At 43.1% G+C, this 12,500-nt stretch overlaps 1 long non-coding RNA gene across 1 annotated transcript in view; it reads right to left on the bottom strand.

The window, feature by feature from the left end:
- The window catches only part of LOC119584466, a 1,785-nt gene extending 943 nt beyond the window's left edge, over positions 1-842 (bottom strand). The window contains exon 1 of the long non-coding RNA XR_005229820.1: positions 556-842. This is a non-coding gene — a long non-coding RNA (uncharacterized LOC119584466). The remainder of the gene's footprint in view (positions 1-555) is intronic.
- Between the last annotated feature and the right edge of the window lie 11,658 nt (positions 843-12,500).

Genomic DNA, 12,500 nt, shown 5'->3' with positions numbered 1-12,500 from the left:
TAATCGAGGTATAAAAAAAAAAAAAAAAAAAAAAAAAAAAAAAAAAAAAAAAATTATATATATATATATATATATATATATATATATATATATATATATATATATATATATATATAAATATTCAACAGTTTGTTCACTGTATTACTCAAAGAAATAAAATACACATGTACAAATACACAAAACGAAAATAGGATTTTCTGGAGAAAAAGCAGCCTTATTCCTTAAATATACGCAAAGAAAATACACAGGATTTCTGATCCATAGCTTCTTGAGAATATACTGAAGATTGGAGATCGGGCACTCAGTATTGGCCTGCACCCACGAACAGATGCGCACTGCTTATACCCACATGAGGCATGAGTGACCTGATAAGGGCAGTGTCTGTGTAAGACTTATTGCAAATAATCATTTATGGAGACTGAAAATAAAGAAATCAATATTAAAGTATCACTTGTCACATACTCTTCACTATGGGTAATTTTAGTGTCTTCAATAAAATTGATTTCTTATAAAAAACGGTTCATGAATTCTAGGAAGCATAAGTAATCTATTTACATGAAGTGAACAGGTGTAGAGATCGGAGCCAAGTGGCAGGTCGTGCTGTCGTGGTCGCCGACGTCACTTGTTTCGGGCTCGTGAACCGTCGACGAGGATAAGCAAATGGCTCGACCACCCAAATCCTCTCACACACAATCACTCATCAGCATATTTACATCGTGAAACCATCACTAACCCTTTAAGCAAATAAACCACAACAAAAACTATTATTTATCAATGAAAGCAATACTCAAAGACGTGTTTTCATTTTAGCACTGTTAAGATTATAACTGACTATGCCAGGGAAAATATATATATTTTTTATTGCTCGAACAACTCGGGAGAATCTTTAACCTCTTTACTCTCTTTCGTTTTCTGGGCACTCCCCCTCCTCCCCCGCTCATCGCTTCGGCGCCCACCTGCTCGATAGCCCCCACTGTAGGGGGAGGCTGAGTCCCTGGACGGGCCGTAGGAGCATGTGAGAAGGAATCTCGTGCTTCCTGTTTCGGCACAAAAGTATATTGAGGGTTCGGTACCACGGGCAGGTTAGAATTTATCATGTGGTAGCGGAATTAGCTTTCTGTGTCATGGCCAAAGCTATATCTATCTAACCTGACCGAAGGAAAGGCCTGATTAGCGTGTTGCATAGTCCCTGTACTCTCGTTAAGCGAGAGTAGAGATACCACCATACTAGCATGTTCCACAAGTTCAGTGGAATATAAAGATCATAAAGTTGAATTCATCAACTTACTAGTAAAAAGAAGTAATAAAAATGTGATGAAATAAAAATAAAAGCCAGTTCGTTAACGTATTATTATTCTCAAGCCATATAGAGTAAACCACAAATAAAACCTCCACGAAAAAGAACAATCTTAATAAAAACAGATAAACAATACCTTTTAAAAAAATGCTGTAAGTCCTCAGCTCCGTAAATCCTCCGTAGAGTAAAAATCCAAAATAAAAAAATCCGTTAAAAACGTCAGCTTTCTGAAGGAAAGACCGAGCGTAAGTCACTGAGCCAAGGTAATTCGCAACTCCTTTACAAGGTCGTTGACCCGACCTTTTATGCGAACAAGGTCGTGCGCCAAGTTCGTTTATTCGGAGTCTGCGCAGCAAGACTCGTTGTTCTTAAGATTGTCGTCTGTTCTTCGAGACGTTACAGCTTTTATTTTATCTATTTTGGGATTGCTCATTTTATTTTTTATTTGTTTCGGAGGTCTTTAATAAAAAATACATGAGATTTCTTATAATAATAAAAAGAACGTAAAATATATACATGATTTTAAATATAGAAGGAAATAAAATTACGCTGGCTAGCCAACCAGGCTCTGGCGCCAAACAACTGTTTTCCGTTTTCTGTCGCCAGCTTACGGAAATTCGTATTTCGGCCGCTATTTCAAGCGTTTAAGGGCCAAACGTCTGCTTAGTAGATTACGCCATCTTCCTTCTCAGTAAGGGCCATCCAAGGAGTTCTCGTTTGTTCTTCAGCGTCTCCTGCAGGCAGGTCCTCTGCAGCATCGCCTTCTGCGCCATCTATTTTTCGTTTGTTCACCACGGCCAGGCGCCAAGGATTGTCGGGGGAGGAGGGGGGATGGATGTTATGAAGTCTTATGCAGCCTGACACAGGGGCGAGAGCGGCAAGTAGGAAGCTGAGGCGTCAGCTCACTACAACCCCTCCCCCACCCAGTAGAGCGAAGTCCACGACGTCTCAACTAGCTGGCCCTCGAGGTCCAACTGCTCCTCCTGTCAAGTCTTTCCCACGTCCTCTACTAGGTCGTCTCTGGGTCCACTCAGCAGGTCACAGGGGCATCTTGAAACGACGTGACGAAGCTCGTCCTGACCCTCCTTCCCAACGGTGGCTGAGAAGTCCTCCCGATAGTCCAGGTTGATGACCTTCTGCTCTCTCTGCATCGTCCCATGGGTGTGATAGGGCCATCCATGAGTCCGGCAGGTCCTCCTCCTCATCCTCTAACGGGGTAATGTCCAAGGCGACTCAGCACTGCTCTCAGGAACCGACAGTTCATCTCCTGTAGATCTCAGTGCAAAATCTCAGTGTCCTCTGCTAAGGCTTCACGGTTCACCACGAGTCTCTCGAACCACAGGACATCACAGGCATGGGTCAGGGTGTAATCCATGGCTACAATCTGACAACAGAAAGAAAATCCCTTCCCAATCCCCTTGAGTTGCGCTGGCTCATTTATTACTTTAAGAGTTCAAATATGACATTAAATACGAAACCGTATTGCTCATCCAGGTTTATTAAGATTGCTTGGTAAAACTGAGGGAGGATAGAATGGCTTGTTACAAAGAATTCAGACTGGCAAAGAATGGCAGGTGACTGGTGTAATAATTCACCATAAGGATTAAGATTAACTTAAACATAAAAGTACTTAAAACAATAAAAACATATATACAAAAATAAAAAGGGATGATAAACATATGTACATATAATCACTTCGGACTGACCAGGCAGGATGCAAGCAGCATCACTCCTGGCTCAGCCTCATCATCTAGCAGTGGATCCACATAGTCTGGACCATATTCATTGTAAAGGTCAGGGAAGTAACTTCACCCAAGACCTGAAACGATTTGATATCATTTATATGACACTGTCTCTCGGTAAATGGACGTGAGACATCTTTAACAAGAAAGTTACAGGACCAATCTTCTTTTTAATACGTGCTGGACCTGCCCATCGTGGGTTCAGCAACTTATCAGGTCCGTGTTTCTGTACACGGTTCTTATAAAGTACAAGGTGCCCTTCCTCAAGAGGTTTTGCTGTTGCCGCTTGTCTGTCATAGTCTCTCTTCCATCTCTCCCTTGCTGTCTTTGTCGTCTCAAGTGCTACCTGACGAGCTATCTTAAGGGCTTTATGGAAAGATCTGGATGCTTCCGAGTTATAAACTAGGTCATTTGTGAGACCAACTGGAAAGTGGCCATGATGGCCAGTCATCAGATACAAAGGTTGGTCTCCTGTACTCCGGTGGATTGCACTATTAAGAGCTAGTCTCACTTGAGGGATCAGCTGTTCCCACATACCCGGTGCTGTGTTTGCAAGAGATGCAATAGCATCTTTAACAACCCTGTTTGTTCGTTCTATCATCCCGTTTGCTTGAGGATGATAAGCGGTAGTTAGAGTGGTCTGTATCTGTAACAATCGGCAACATTCTTTGAACAGACGGTTGTTAAACTCAGATCCTCCGTCTGTTTGTATGAGGCGAGGAGGACCAAACACAGAAATAAATTCTTTAAACATGGCATCAGCCACCGAACCCGCATCCTTAGCCTTAAGAGGAATAATCTGGACATAGCGAGTCAAATGATCCACAATTGTCAAGCAATATCTATAGCCTGCTTGAGATATCCCCAACTCAATGAGGTCAGCACTCACTTTCTCTAGAGGCACTGATATATCTGGTGCCTTTGCTAAAGGAGCTTTACTTGGGCTGCCCTTACGCCGCTGGCATGCCTCACATGCAGCCACATATTCTTTTACATCCCGAAGCATATTTGGAAAGTAAAACATGTCCTTCAATTTAACAAAGGTCCTATATACTCCAGGATGAGCAGCTAAGGGTGATGAGTGTGCTAGCTTTATAGCGCTTCTGCGAAGCTGCCTTGGGACAACAAGCTGACTGACAATTCTGTCAGGCAGAGTTCTTACATGATAAAGAACGCCGTTCTGAAGTTCAAACTCATCTAGAGGGAGTGGAGACTTCCTCTGAGGAGTAGCTTTCTCTTCCAAGAATGCCACAATGTCATGCCACATTGGATCTTTTAGTTGCTCTGAACGCATTGTTTTTGGGTCAGGATTAGACATACAAATGGAACTTACATTTCGACTCAGCATATCTGGTACATGGTGGGACGTACCAGGTTTGTACAATATCCTGAATGAATAACCCGAGAGTTCATAAGCCCATCTGGACATTCGTGGGGACTTTGTTGTCTTTGTAAATACGAAGCACAAAGGTCTGTGGTCAGTATATACTGTGAACTTGTGACCAAAAACATAAGGATCAAAAGCTCTGACACTCTCAACAACTGCAAGAGCCTCAGCATCAGTGGCAGAGTATCTGGTTTCAGGGCCTCGCAGCTTCCGGCTGAAATAAGCTATAGCATGTGGTGGGCTCTGACCTTGCCTTTGCATTAGACATCCCCCTATGGCAACTTGGGATGCATCCGTATGGATTTCAAATGGCAGCTCAAAGTTGGGCTTCTGCAATATTGGTGCATTAATTAAAGCATCCTTGAGTGCCTGGAATGCCTCTTGACATTCTTTAGTCCACTTAAATCTTTGCTCCTTTTTGATAAGTTGTGTTAGTGGATAGGCCATCTTAGCATAATTGGGGACATGTTTACGGAAAAATCCAGAGGCTCCTAAAAATCTCCGCACACCTCTAACTGTCTTTGGAGGGAGCATCTCCGAGATGGCTCGTACTTTGTCTGGATCTGGTAAGATCCCATCTGGAGTGATGCGGAAGCCTAGGAATCGGAAATTTTGAACAACAAACTCACACTTGCTAGCATTGAGTTTAAAACCAGCACAGTCAAGGATGTCTAAGGTTTCTTTAAGATGGTGAAGGTGTTCTTCAAAGGTTTTACTGTAGATAACAATGTCATCCAGATATGCTAAAGTATGTCTACCCAAGACTGGACTAAGTACAGCATTCATGGTTCTCTGAAAGGTAGTTGGGGCGGTGGAGAGCCCAAAAGGCATACGACGCCATTGGAAGAGGCGGTAGCCATCACTGAAGGCAGTCTTAGGCCTATCCTCAGGTGCCACTGGGATGCTCCAGTAGGCACTTCGACTGTCCAGCAAGGAAAAAACTGCAGTGTCCCTTACTTCATCAATTAACTCATCAATCCTCGGTAAGGGATAAGTGTCTGCTATAGTTACAGAGTTAAGTTGTCTATAGTCAACACAAAATCGTACTGTGCCGTCCTTCTTGACAAGGACAACAGGAGAGAGCCAAGGTGAAGTACTAGGCTCGATAACACCAGCCTCAAGCATGGCATCACACTCCTGTCTGATCTGCTGCTTGACTGCCTCAGGTAAACGCCATTGGCGTGTGCAGAGAGGTTTAGTCCCGTGTGGAGGAATGTGATGCTGAATTCCTGGTACAGTACCAATTGTGAATTTGTCCCCACTGAACAACCTGGGATAATTAGCTAATAAAGAAAGTATATCTTGATGTTGTTTATCAGGCAAATGACTTAAACGGGGTCCAGCTTTAACCTCATCTCCTGATGTTGTCAGCATCGACACCTCAGGAGGATCATCTAAGCTGATTTCCGGGAACACAATAAAATCATTATCATTATACCCAAAATCCAACTGCCCATAAGCTATATCAAAGTCATCTTCCTTATCAAAACTAAAATGGGGATCGGGTATATCGTCATCATCTAGTTTGGGTTCAGATGAATCTTCACTCATCCGTTCCTCTTGAGCCTGTCCCACAAGACTGGGCTCTTTAGATACGCGATCGAACTCGATCACTGTGCACACTTGACCAGTTGCTACGTGTGTGCCATTCTGTAGGTGTACTGGACGTGTTCCTCCATTTACCACCCACACAGATGCTACACCATCTTTAGGTATAACTACTGTCCGAGGGACAATTATCTTATCTGTAGCTCCTTCAATAATGACCTCCTTATGGTTAAAAGCTTCAGGAACAGTCACAGGGATGTATCGTCCACTGCGAGAAGGGCATTGTGTGGTCCTTCTTATGGCAAGCCTTTGGCTATGTTCAGGTGGAATAAACTCTGATATGCCGGAAATACCTAATGTACACCCATCAGTGTAAGTAATAGGAAGGGTCACTCCTCCAAGTCTCAGATAAGCCTTTTGAGGAACAGACTTATGTACTAATCTGTAGCAAAACCTCCTAAGAAAATCCATCCCAATCAGGATGTTCCCTGGAAAGTCGACGCCTTCCACCACACACACCCTGTGATGACACCGCCGTATCTTCCTACCATTTCCTAAGGAAATTTCTACATCCCACTCAGAGGTGGCTTCAAAGAGTCGACCTGACACTCCACGAAGTCCACGAACCTGGTGATGGATTCTCTTTGGGGTTATTGACTTAGTTCCTTCGATCTTTAAGAGTGTGACCTCAGACCCTGAGTCTATAAAAGCTGTCATAGGTACTCCATGGACACGTATCTTTACAAGGGGCCTCCCACAAGGTCCTTGTGCAATAATTTCATTATTCGAGGTCACTGTCTGGACCGCAGCCTCGATCAACGGTTGTCTGCCTGCGGGTATACTCGTGTGGTCCTCTGAAGTGAACCTTGTTTTGGCTCCTCCGATACCCAGAGATGACTGGACCATCTCCACTCTGGATGTTCTGAAAGGGACACTCTCTACGGAAATGTCCTTCTCGCCGACACCCCCAGCGAACTAGAACAGAATGCTGATCTCTCCGACGGACTGGACGAGGTGGAACTCGTGAGATTTCTGAAATCTCTCCTCTGCGAGGTGCTGCAGGGAGCTTAGGTGGTTCATCATCATTCTTAATGCCCACTCGAGCATTCCACAGTCTTTGTGCAGTTTCCACTAGTGATTGGACAGAATCACCTTCCTTTAAGGCAAGCAATTCCCTCAGCCAACCAGGCAATCCTTGGAGGAAGACCCTTCGTACCAATTCTTCAGGGTTTCCAACTGCTTCCCGATGGTCCCGATAACCCTGATAGACCATCCCCTCAAGAGTGGTATGAAAATCTAAGGGTGCCTGACCTGCCATCATGCGTACCTCATACAAAAGAGCAAAGAAGTCAGAGGCAGAGCATGTCCCTCTGAACTTCTGCCGTATCTTTTGGCGAAACTCAGCCCATGTATAAATATCATCAAAAATGGGTGAGTTGATGATCACATCTGCCTGACCTCGACAGTGTGCCTTTGCAGCACGAATTAATGCCTCATCAGTAGCTGGCTTAACGGTATTCTCCAGCTGCCTAAGCCATCCCTCCACTTCCTGGTTTCTCCGAAGTGGCTGAGAGGCAGGGGCTTCAGCTCTAAACTTCGTGATACCATCACGATCAGACACTACAACATAAGTTGGCTGTGGGGCGGTATGTGGCTGAGCTACAGGAGGTGTAAAAAGAGTACGAGGTGCCACCTGTGGTCTACTGGATAAGGGTCCAGTATTTTCCTGCACAAAACGAGACTGAGGAAAATGAGGAGTTGCTGGTGTTAATGCCGGAGGAGAAAACTCCCTAACTGGTGCTCTAGGCTCGGTTCTCTTAGGAACAGCTCCTGTTGAGGGTAACATGTTAGCAGGAGAGAGTGCCGTGGCACCCTGTGGCTCTGGAGAACCAGCATTAGCCTCGGTATTTGAATTTAATGTTAACTTCTCCAGCATTGCTTTCATCTCCTCACGATCTTTCTCCCTCTGCCTGTCAAGGCGTGCCATTTGACTCGACAACTCTTTGAGCATCCCCCTTAATTCAGTGACCTCATCTACCAGCGTTATCTCTTCATCAAGGTCAGATATCTGCGCCTTCCTTTTCCTGAGCTTCACCATGATTAAAGTCAGAAGAATACAACAACCAAAAGCGGTAACCTATACACCTCCCTTTCGATAAACATCAGTACCAATTAAACAAGAAAATTCAGTACGTAATACACACGAACAAAAAAAGTAAATGTAAAATGTACACAAAATACTTATCCGAAAGTTAAAAGGTAAAAACTGGTAAATACCAAAACCGAAATCCACAAGAAACACTGTAGTAAAATTAAATGATAAAGTACGAAAACTAATTGTTTCGCAGTAATTACTTTACTTTCAAAATACACTTTAATTAAAATATTACTTTAAGCCAGTCTTTAACACGTTTAGCTTTCAGGTTGTATGGCGAAATCTCTTAAAACACCAAGGACATAATACATTAGATCAACAACACACAACACAAGATTACGCAGCCAACAGGCTTCGCAAAAACAGACTTTTCAATCCCGACGCTGCCAACCATTTACGTCCTGTAGGGGGAGGCTGAGTCCCTGGACGGGCCGTAGGAGCATGTGAGAAGGAATCTCGTGCTTCCTGTTTCGGCACAAAAGTATATTGAGGGTTCGGTACCACGGGCAGGTTAGAATTTATCATGTGGTAGCGGAATTAGCTTTCTGTGTCATGGCCAAAGCTATATCTATCTAACCTGACCGAAGGAAAGGCCTGATTAGCGTGTTGCATAGTCCCTGTACTCTCGTTAAGCGAGAGTAGAGATACCACCATACTAGCATGTTCCACAAGTTCAGTGGAATATAAAGATCATAAAGTTGAATTCATCAACTTACTAGTAAAAAGAAGTAATAAAAATGTGATGAAATAAAAATAAAAGCCAGTTCGTTAACGTATTATTATTCTCAAGCCATTATAGAGTAAACCACAAAATAAAAACCTCCACGAAAAGAGCAATCTTAATAAAAACAGATAAACAATACCTTTAAAAAATGCTGTAATTCCTCAGCTCCGTAAATCCTCCGTAGAGTAAAAATCAAAAATAAAAAAATCCGTTAAAAACGTCGGCTTTCTGAAGGAAAGACCGAGCGTAAGTCACTGAGCCAAGGTAATTCGCAACTCCCTTACAAGGTCGTTGACCCGACCTTTTATGCGAACAAGGTCGTGCGCCAAGTTCGTTTATTCGGAGTCTGCGCAGCAAGACTCGTTGTTCTTAAGATTGTCGTCTGTTCTTCGAGACGTTACAGCTTTTATTTTATCTATTTTGGGATTGCTCATTTTATTTTTTATTTGTTTCGGAGGTCTTTAATAAAAAATACATGAGATTTCTTATAATAATAAAAAGAACGTAAAATATATACATGATTTTAAATATAGAAGGAAATAAAATTACGCTGGCTAGCCAACCAGGCTCTGGCGCCAAACAACTGTTTTCCGTTTTCTGTCGCCAGCTTACGGAAATTCGTATTTCGGCCGCTATTTCAAGCGTTTAAGGGCCAAACGTCTGCTTAGTAGATTACGCCATCTTCCTTCTCAGTAAGGGCCATCCAAGGAGTTCTCGTTTGTTCTTCAGCGTCTCCTGCAGGCAGGTCCTCTGCAGCATCGCCTTCTGCGCCATCTATTTTTCGTTTGTTCACCACGGCCAGGCGCCAAGGATTGTCGGGGGAGGAGGGGGGATGGATGTTATGAAGTCTTATGCAGCCTGACACAGGGGCGAGAGCGGCAAGTAGGAAGCTGAGGCGTCAGCTCACTACACCACAACTCTTCTCTTCATAGAAGACTTTGGACTGGGCTTTCCCTCTCTCTGGTCGTCAAGGAGTGCAGGCTTATCAAGTTTTGAAATGAAGGAAATTAACCTCTTGCCTATATTACCAAGAAAGGAAAACGACCCCGCCCCTCTTCGATACTGATCGTAGGTATTATTTACGCCAATAACGCTTAAAGTCACCCCTCGAAAAGGTTTAACAATGCTTTCGGTCGTTCAAAAATCGCCCTAAACTAAGACGTTCTTGCATACATGATATTTGCTGCGCTCCTTGCCTTCTCGTTAATTTATAATCATAGAGGACGGAACGACGTTCCATTGTCGTTTTCGCTTATGCTAGCCCAACTGATGCAAGTTTTATCTAATCTAGAGAGCATTAATAAAGGTTCCAACGCATTTTTCTCCTTGGGTTTTAGAGGTAAACTATTCCATGCTTCCTCCTGCCATATGAACTCCTCCCATGAGAAATCGTTTGGCCATCGGGTTACGCACATAGTCGAGAGGTATCAGAGCAAAGTTGAGCAATAGTCTTAATAATTCCTTTTCTCAGAGAGAAAACGAGGACCAAGACGAATATAGCATGTAGTTAATAACATCGAGTACATTCAAACCCAGAGAATGTGACTGTATCTGTCCTAGCTCATCCCAACGTATCTGAGCATGTTGCCGATAAAATTCTAGGAGAGATTTAGCATAATCTGTTGAGAATCTTTGAAAAAAATTCCCAGCAAGTGTTCTAGCGAAGGAGTTGACAATTTAGTTTGAGTGTCATTCTTTGCAGAGCCGCAAATTGAAGATACCGTGTGATATGCACAGTATCCCCTACTCATAGATTCTGACTGCTGGCTGTTGAACATCCTTTTTTATAGTTCCATTCAACGATGGGCCGTACATCTGTCGGAAGAGCCGTTGTCACTGCGCTGATGTAGAATGACGATGCACCTCCACAGGCTTTCAAACCCGAGTGCGCACGCTCGTTGTTGGCTCCTGCTATGTCCTGAAGTGCATTGATATATCGTAGTGTATTTTTAAGGGTTAAGTATTTATAGATGCGTTCCTTAAGTGTTGTTATACGTCGTTCTGCAATGCTCGCCTTTACTTCTCTCGAGTGCGCTCACAAATTCCCGCCCTGCGTTGGTGAACAGGTGAGTTAAGCCTCTAGCATCGTCGGTATCCAATGCAGATCGCAGTACCTAAGTTCTTACTGGCATGTAACGACTAAACACGTCCACGCAAACTAACAAATGTGTCTTGTCGTTTTGCCTTGATTGATTGTGCATATAGAACTTTTAGCTTATTTGTTTGTGAAGAGTATACGCATGTTGAGTTGACAATTATTCTTTATTATTCTTCCCCAGACGCTCTTGGGCAGCATTTAAAAGTGACTGTATGCTGCCCAGACCGCCAGGTTGTTAATAGTTTTCATACAAGTCACAGAGGACTTGCATCGAATTGTTGCAGATTACCATTGATAGACAGTTTGATATGGAAAATTTAAGCTTCTCAGGAGTTTCACACCCAAGGTCCACAAGTAAATAGCTGGGAGGTCTTATAAGAACAGCTCTTTTATACAAGACTAAAAATCGCTTGACTTCATCCTTGCCGTAAATTTGCCTGCCCAGGCATTTAATCTGTCCGAGGTCCGAGGTTTTGATAAATAAATGAGAGGTGTTTAAGCGATATGTTTTGGCTGTGTTTCCCGTTCATAAACACGTTTTGAACAACCAATATAACCGACGTGTTTTCATAGCGTCTCTCTGCGAATGCATTACTCACTATTTGGTTGTTAGTTGCTTCTATAAAACGATCGTCCAATATATTTAAAATGCGGTCGCTCGGTTTTGTCTAGTGTTCGTTTGGATCTATATCCAGATAGAGAGATCAACAGCTAAAGGTCATTAGCGTCGACCATGGTGAAGGTCGTAGATAAGATAATGGCATGCAGATTAAGTCTCTTTTATTAGTAGCACTATACAGACTGGAAAATAAATAACTATACAGTTTTAAATAGCAATGTTATGCAGAGTTTACATTTTTCTTATGTTAATGATACATAATAAAGCTAGAATAAATAGCAGCAGGCACACTACATTTACAACAATCAATTTATACTTCATCATCACCGCTACCGTCGGCGTGGTTTTCCCGCCCTTCCTCGAGAATGCGCTAGTATTAATGTGCAAGAATTGGAAAACGAGTGGAAACAGGAGGGAGCCGTCTCTTCCAAAAATGATTTGATCTTTGGCGTATCGCCGTCGCCGCCATCGTTGCTGCCGCATTCTCCTTCTCCTCTCCTCCATCTCCTAGTCCTCCTTCTCCATCTCCTTCTCCTCCTCTCTCGCCTCCCCGAATTGTCCAGCCACTCTTTCAGGAGACATTGAAAAATCTTTATGGATGTCTCAACAGAGAGAATATAGCAGTTGGTGTCGGGGTAACAGCTTTACCCTCTCTCCATAGATGGACTTTAACACTTTATAATAAAACTTGTAAAGATTATATTTTGCCAGTTCTTGGATGGTAAACCCGACATATTGTGGGTAGTTCATGGTAACTATCTTTGCCTTTGAAATTGTTATGACGCGGTTCGGAGCGAGGGGGTGAGTCTTTTGGAAAGGAAAGGCCTTGTATCTTTTTTCTAAAATTAGAGGCTTTGCACACCATGGTAGCCATTTCTTACCGTTTCAAGGGTTCATTAACCATCTGCCAAACACGTAGGTGGGGAGTCT

The sequence above is a fragment of the Penaeus monodon genome, chromosome 18 (assembly GCF_015228065.2).
Source record: "Penaeus monodon isolate SGIC_2016 chromosome 18, NSTDA_Pmon_1, whole genome shotgun sequence".
NCBI classification, from domain to species: domain Eukaryota; kingdom Metazoa; phylum Arthropoda; class Malacostraca; order Decapoda; family Penaeidae; genus Penaeus; species Penaeus monodon.
Note: the sequence above shows the minus strand (reverse complement) of the source record. Positions and strands in the feature narration are given on the sequence as shown.